The 7577-nt window shown below is 45.7% G+C and overlaps 1 pseudogene; it reads right to left on the bottom strand.

The window, feature by feature from the left end:
• Nucleotides 1-7577, bottom strand: part of LOC112073472 (serine/threonine-protein phosphatase 2A 55 kDa regulatory subunit B beta isoform-like) — a 23399-nt pseudogene that overhangs the window by 3825 nt on the left and 11997 nt on the right.

The raw sequence follows: 7577 nt of genomic DNA, 5'->3' as shown, positions 1-7577 counted from the left end.
ATGTCTCTCTATCTCCCCTCCATCTTCCTTCCTCCTCATGTCTCTCTATTCTCCCCTCCATTCCCCTCCTTTTGTTCTCTCTATCTCCTCTCCATTCCCCTCCTCTTGTCTCTCTATTCTCCTCTCCATTCCTCTCCTCTGGTCTCTCTATCTCCCCTCCATCATCTCCTTCGTGTCTCTCTATCTCCCCTCCATTCCTCTCCTCATGTCTTCTCTATCCTCCCCTCCATTCCTCTCCTCATGTCTCTCTATCTCCCCTCCATTCCTCTCCTCTTGTCTCTCACTCTCCCTCCATTCCTCTCCTCTTGTCTCTCTATCTCCCCTCCATTCATCTCCTCATGTCTCTCTATCCCCCTCCATTTCCCCTCCTCTTGTCTCTCTATCTCCCCTCCATTCCTCTCCTCTTGTCTCTCTATCTCCCCTCCATTCCTCCTCCTCTTGTCTCTCTATCTTCCCTCCATTCTCTTCCTCTTGTCTCTCTATCTCCCCTCCATTTCCTCTCCTCTTGTCTCTCTATCTCCCCTCCATTCCTCCCTCATGTCTCTCTATCTCCCTCCATTCCTCTCCTCATGTCTTCTCTATCTTCCCCTCCATTCCCCTCCTCTTGTCTCTCTATCTTCCTCTCCATTCCCCTCCTCTTGTCTCTCTATCCTCCCCTCTTCATCTCCTCTTGTCTCTCTACTCCCCATTCCTCTCCTCATCTCTCTCTATCTCCCCTCCATTCCTCTCCTCATGTTCTCTACTCCCCTCCACCTCTCTCTTCTCTCGTTCTCCCCTTCATCCTCTCCTCTTGTCTCTCTATCTCCCCTCCATCATCTCCTCATGTCTCTCTATCTCCTCCCCTCCATTCCCCTCCTCTTGTCTCTCTATCTCCCCTCCATTCCTCTCCTCTTGTCTCGCTCTATCTTCCCCTCCATTCTCTTCCTTCTTGTTCTCTCTATCTCCCCTCCATTCCTCTCCTCTGTGCTCTCTATCTCCCCTCCATTCCTCTCCTCTTGTCTCTCTATCTCCCCTCCATCCTCTCCTCGTCTCTCTATCTCCACTCCATCCTTTTTCCTCTTCTGCCTAGGTGACCTTGTCTGGAAGATGTAGAGGTTGTTACTGCTGCCACAGCGATGATGTTTTCCTGGGTGCCAGGCGGAGTGGAGATTTTCTTACTGAAGTCCAGACTGTCAACAGTCACCTCGTCTTTACGACGCTTCCCCCCCACACAACCTAGAGAGGAAGAAGAGAGGAGAGGAGGTGAGAAGAGAGGTGAGAGAGGTGAGGATGGTTGAGGAGAGGAGAGGAGGTGAGAGAGGAGAGGTGAGATGAGAGGAGGTGAGGAGAGGTGAGGAGAGTTGAGGAGGTGAGAAGGTGAGGTGAGATGAGGAGAGGTGAGAGAGAGTTGAGGAGAGGAGGTGAGGAGAGTGAGGAGAGGAGACGTGAAGAAGAGGAGTTGAGGAGGTGAAGAGAGGAGACGTGAAGAGAGGAGAGGAGGTGAGGAGAGGTGAGGATGGTTGAGGAGAGGAGAGGAGGTGAGGAGAGGAGAGGTGAGGTGAGGAGAGATGAGGAGGGAGGAGAGGTGAGGAGAGGAGACGTGAAGAGAGGAGATGAGTGAGAAGAGGAGGGAGAGAGTGAGGATGTTGAGGAGAGGAGAGGAGGTGAGGAGGAGGAGAGGAGAGGGAGGGAGGTGAGGAGAGAGGAGAGGTGAGGTGAGGTGAGTGGTGAGGTGAGGAGGGAGGAGAGACTTTATGAGCACATCCTTGCACACAACAGATTGTTAGTATTTCTCTTCAGTTTCACAAAAAAAAATCCTAACATTGGACATTTGCTAATCTTACACAAATCCATCAATGGCCTAGTGGTCTAGCAGTCTGCACACATACCATGGCTTCCAATCCCGGCCTCTGCTATTTCAGCACTCTATCTTTCACCTCTAACTCTCTCTATCCAATAACCATACAAAGACTTACAAAATATACCACATAGAATCTTTTTTTGACATACCATTCAACCCAAAAAGAAAAGAGTTTTGGCACATATTTCATATGTGTTACAGTATTACCTTGCGTGGTTTGAGGATGGCCCGGGGTTTGCTGTTCTCTCTGGAAGCCTCCAGGGTCACATCTTTCTTGGTGTTCATCCAAACATCCGGAGAAAATTATTATAAGACCCCGTCATATGACACTGGAGAGAGACAAGAGATGATTAGACACACACAACATACTGTACACACACACATACACACACACACAACACACACCACACACACACACACACACACACACACCACACACACACACCACACACACACACACCACACACACACACACACACACACCACACACACACACACACCCACACACACACACACACACGATCACACTCACCTGTCTGACCCATTCCAGACACACTCAAACTTGGTCGAAGATGCAGTCGTTCTCGTACAGAAGAACACAGCTTACCCCTCAGGTAGTCATGGACCTGGGGACAAACAACAAGATCACTATTGTTACAATGTCACTGATATGAACGATGAAACTACCCTTTCGGGAGAGAAAGGTGTTTAGATAAATCAAATCAAATGACATAGACAACCTTCCCCACACTCAACCCAAAATCATACCCCCTGTCTTCCTACCAATTACCCCAGGAGGACTTATTGAACCCTGGATTCATCTGTAAAACTGATACTGACTGTTAGTAAACCCCCCACAGTGACCCACAGTGACAGGTGACCCCCGGTCTACACTATCTGGTCAAAGACAGCCATACGGGAAGGTCAGATCCTGTCAGGCGCAGAGTGATCGTTGTCATCAGTCAGGCACGGGATGATCATGTCATCATAAGCATGTCTAGGGTGTTAAGTAATCAAAAGTCCAATCAATAGTCACACACACAGGCCACACGCATGGGCCAAAACACACACACAGCACACACACACAGCATATCTCTCCTGTTCCTGAGAGTCAGTGCCTTACGGAGTCCTGATATGCTGCCCTACAAAGGCAAAATGCAGTAATGCAATGTAATGACTGACAGCAATTTCTGATACTCTATGATATATTCTGATCAACTGGCGTGTTCTTGTGTCAAGAAACTAAATACCACATTAATCAGATAATATACCTGGCCATTACAACAGATCTGTCACGGCTCCCTCCGGAACATTCATCACACACACCTGTCCCCTATTCCCTCTGATTAGTATGTATGTGCCCTTTGATTTCCATTGGAGGTCGATTATTGTTACAATGCCCATTGGTGTGTGTGAGTACCTGTGCTGTGTGTTTTGGCTTTCGTGCCCTTGTGGATTGTGCAGATGATTACGGGTCTCGTCCCGTGTGTTAATCATTGTGCGTGTGTGTATTTATTTGAGGTACTACTCGCTCTTTTGTTTGGGTTTCTACCCTGTGTTTTTGTTGCGTGTTTGTTTGGTCTTCGTCCACGTGTCTTTACACGCCGTCATTTGGAGCTTAATAGAAAACTATTACGCATTCCTGCGCCTGCCTCCCGAATCATTTATATCAACGTGACAAGATCAAAGAATTTTGACCAAATTTGTAGTTACTGTGTTTTGCCTTTGTAGGGCAGTATGTAAGCCACCTTAGATAGATAATAAACAAAAGTATAATAAACAATAACAAATTAACGATAAACATTATACTCACAAGTTTCAAAACAATAAAGACATTTATAGTGTTGTAATGATGTGCAAATAGTTAAAGTACACAAGGGAAAATAAATAAACACAAATATGGGTTGTATTTACAATGGTGTTTGTTCTTCACTGGTTGCCCTTTTCTTGTGGCATCAGGTCACAAATCTTGCTGTTGTGATGGCACACTGTGGTATTTCACCCAATAGATATTGGAGTTTATCAAAATTGGATTTGTTTTCTAATTCTTAGTGGGTCTGTGTAATCTGAGGGAAATATGTATCACTAATAGCCTGTCTTCTGTCTTATCTTTTTGTTTTGCAATGATTTGGTTGGGTTTGTGGTGTGTGTATATGTGTGTGTGTGTGTGTTTGTGTGTGTATATGTGTGTATATGTGTGTGTATGTTATATATGTGTGTGGTATGTTGTGTTGTGTGTGTGGTGTGGTGTGTGTGTGTTGTGTGTGTGTGTTGTGTGTGTGTGTGTGTGTGTGTGTGTGTGTGTGTGTGTGTGTGTGTGTGTATTGTATATATATGTGTGTTTGTATGTGTGTGTGTGTATGTATATATGTGTAATGTGTATATATATATGTGTGTATGTGTATATAAGTGTGTGTATGTGGTGTATATGTGTGTATGTGTATATATGTGATGTGTGTTGTGTGTAGTATGTGTGTGTGTATGAGTGTGTATTATAGTGTGCGTATATGTGTGTGTATGTGTGTGTATAAAGTGTGTGTTGCAGTGATATATGTGAAGATATGTGTGTTGTGTGTGTGTGTGTGTGTGGTGTGTGTGTGACGTGTGTGTGTGTGTGTTGTGTGTGTGTTGTGTGTGTGTGTGTGTGTGTGTGTGTGGTGTGATGTGTGTGTGGGGTGATGTGTTATGTGAGTGTGTGTGTGTGTTATATATGCTGTGTGTATATAATGTGTGTGTGTATAAATGTGTGTGTTATATATGTGTGTGTATATGTGTGTGTGGTGTTTGTGTGTATATTATGTGTGTGTATATGTGTGTGTGTATATGTGTGTGTGTGCAACCTCTGAAAGATGAAGTGTGTGTTCTGCTATAAGACAAACCCAGCTTCTCTCTGCTCTTTGCTCACATTTGGAGACAAAAGCTACTTATTCTTAAATAACAATATATCCAATTCCCTCAATCTGCCCCAAGGCAGCGTCCCAAATGTGTTTTAATATTCCTGGTAATGTGCTATTCAGCAGGATGTGTGTGCGTGTGCGTGCGCGTGCGTGTGTGTGTACGGGCCGGTGAACACGTTAAAACAGCTCAGGAAATAACTACTTTTTTTTAACAACATGGGCTGTGTTCCAAATTACATCCAATTCCCCATGGGTCCTGGTCAACAGTAGTACACTATATAGGGGATAGGGTGCGGTTTGGGAAGCAGCCGTAGTTTTTCCATAGGGAGGTATTTATTTTGCATCTTACACCATCAATCCTCAGGCTTAAATGTCAATCGATTCATTATTCATTTCCTTCAGAGGGATATGCATATCATCTGACGCTCCCAGAGACAGAGAGGGGCTTTGAGACGTTGAGCCATTCCTTGTCTTGACTGGGAGAGAAGACAGACAGGCAGACAACCTTATTGATGTTTGTGGTTATCAATCCTAGCCATGCCACAGTAGGATAAAGGTTGGTTCAATCGAGACAGAGACTTGACTTCCCTCCCTCTCTCCCTTCTTTTCTCAATCTCTTTCCCCCTCCACAGATAGTGACATGGCTGTCACACCGTGCGCCATGTCTGAGTGGAGTGTGTGCGTGTGTGTGTGTTTGAATACGTGTGTCTGTGTGTATGCCTGTTCCCAGTACTCACACTTGCAGTGTGTGTCGCAGAGCGCCTGTTTCCTCATGTCACAGAGTCGTACTGACCCTCTACTGCTGCTGTAAGCCAAGGTGTTGCACTGCTGAGGATGGAACTCTGCTGCTGTAATCACCTCCGTCAGATCCTCCATGTTACACGGCTTAATGTCCACGATGTCTGGGGAGGGGCATGCTCAGGGACAAATAACAGTTTTGGAGAAAAACAGGATGTCACATTCAGTTAAATGTTTTAGATTGTTTATAGAGAAAGAGGAACAGAATACAGGCTTTAGCACTTGTTCCTAGAGGTCAAAGGTTATTTGAAGCAGCAGTCGGTAGCCTATAAATGTTGTAGACAGATAAACTATGACAGAGAGTATGTTAGGGGGTTGAAGGGTAAAGGTGAAAGGATACTGAAGCTCTGGTCAGTGATCTCCAGGTTCCACAGGTTGACCCTGAGGTCATCCGTGGAGATGTAGGTCTGGAGGTCAGAGTTCACAGAGATGGAGTTGATGTGGTAGGTGTGGGCGTTACTGAACACACGCCGCGCTGTCGCCTCCACCATCAGATCTGTGTTCTGGAGAACAGGAACCTGGCAGGGAGGGAGGGAGGTTTAACACAGTACATATTTTCACATCACATGACTGACTCTTAAATATCATAAAACGTAATTGTCTCACAGAATCTAAGACGGAGAGAACATTCACAGATTGACACCTCTTTCTATTTCCGTACACCGTGAACGCCTGGTTCTATACAGCCATTAAGTCTCTGCTACACACATCCACATCTTTTCAAATGACTTCATGTACTGTATGTCTCCACTTGAATGTAGTGGTAGACTGCACAGCAGCAGGCCTAGTGAGCTGGTGTTAGGACTGAGGGGCCAGGGATGGCCTGAGTGTACCACTGAGCCCGGCAGAGGAACTAGCTGTAATCCATTATGGTATATGACATACAGTACAGGAGGACATAGGAGAAGCAGAGGAGACAGTAGAGAGAAAGAGAGAGAGAGACAAAGAGACAGAGGAGAGAGAAAGAGAGAGACAGTGGAGAGAGGAGAGAGAAAGAGAGAGATAGAGAGAGACAGAGGAGAGAGGCCACTAATAGATACACTGAACCGGGACTCTCTGTGTGAGAATTAAAGACCATGGTTGCCTGGGTGATGGGGTTGCAAAGAAGGGAGAGCGAAAGAGAGAGATGATCCCATTCATCGCATTCATCTCAGTGCACATTTCGATCGCTCTCTCACTCTCTCCCTGTCTCCCTCTTTCCCTGTCTCCCTCTCTCCCTGTCTCCCTCTCTCCCTGTCTACCTCCTTCCCTCTCTCTCTGTGGGTGTGTGTGTTTGATGGTGACAGGGACTCATCTGTCAGTGCTGATGGCACATATGAGAGCAGTCTGAGTGATTCTATATACCAGTGTTGAAAAACTGATTCTTCTCTCAGTGATAAGGACCGAATGCACCATGAGAAATAGACCTGGCAATGTGCAGTCATTTGGAATAGCCAAAATGCAATGAGTTTACAGGGGAGAGCAGTACTGTATATTGCCAGAAGACTGGAATATAACCATGTGCTTTATACAGTATATTCCTCATTCATAAAGTATTCATGTCAGTGATATCAAACAACATTTCCTATTTGGACCCCTGGGAAAAATGAGATATTTACATCTTATCCTTAGTGGCCAAATCTCCCACGCAATTTCTCCCGACGTCCTCACGACGTGGATGGACGGTTGAGTACTGACTTTGTATCAACGGGTGACCTGGCAGTGGTTTCTCACCCGAGTGAGGTGATTGTAGATGGGTCTCTGATTCGTCCGTCTTCATCCTTCAGGTGTGTATCCCTCTGGTCGTCTGTCCTCTCTCACTGATCTTCCAGAGCTTCACTGTCTTGTCTATACACACACACACACACACACACACACACACACACACAACACACACACACACACACACACACAACACCTGCACACCGAACACAGAGGGAGAGACAACAGAAACAGAGAGAAAATAGAGAGAGAGGAAGAAGTGAGAGGGAGAGAGAGAAAGAGAGAGAGAACTTGAAAGGAAGAGAGATGGAGATATGAAGAGAGAAAGAGAAAGAGAAAGA

This window comes from Salvelinus sp. IW2-2015, unplaced genomic scaffold, assembly GCF_002910315.2.
Source record: "Salvelinus sp. IW2-2015 unplaced genomic scaffold, ASM291031v2 Un_scaffold2273, whole genome shotgun sequence".
NCBI classification, from domain to species: Eukaryota; Metazoa; Chordata; class Actinopteri; order Salmoniformes; family Salmonidae; genus Salvelinus; species Salvelinus sp. IW2-2015.
The sequence above is the reverse complement of the archived record's forward strand: the minus strand, read 5'-3'. Positions and strand labels throughout refer to the sequence as shown.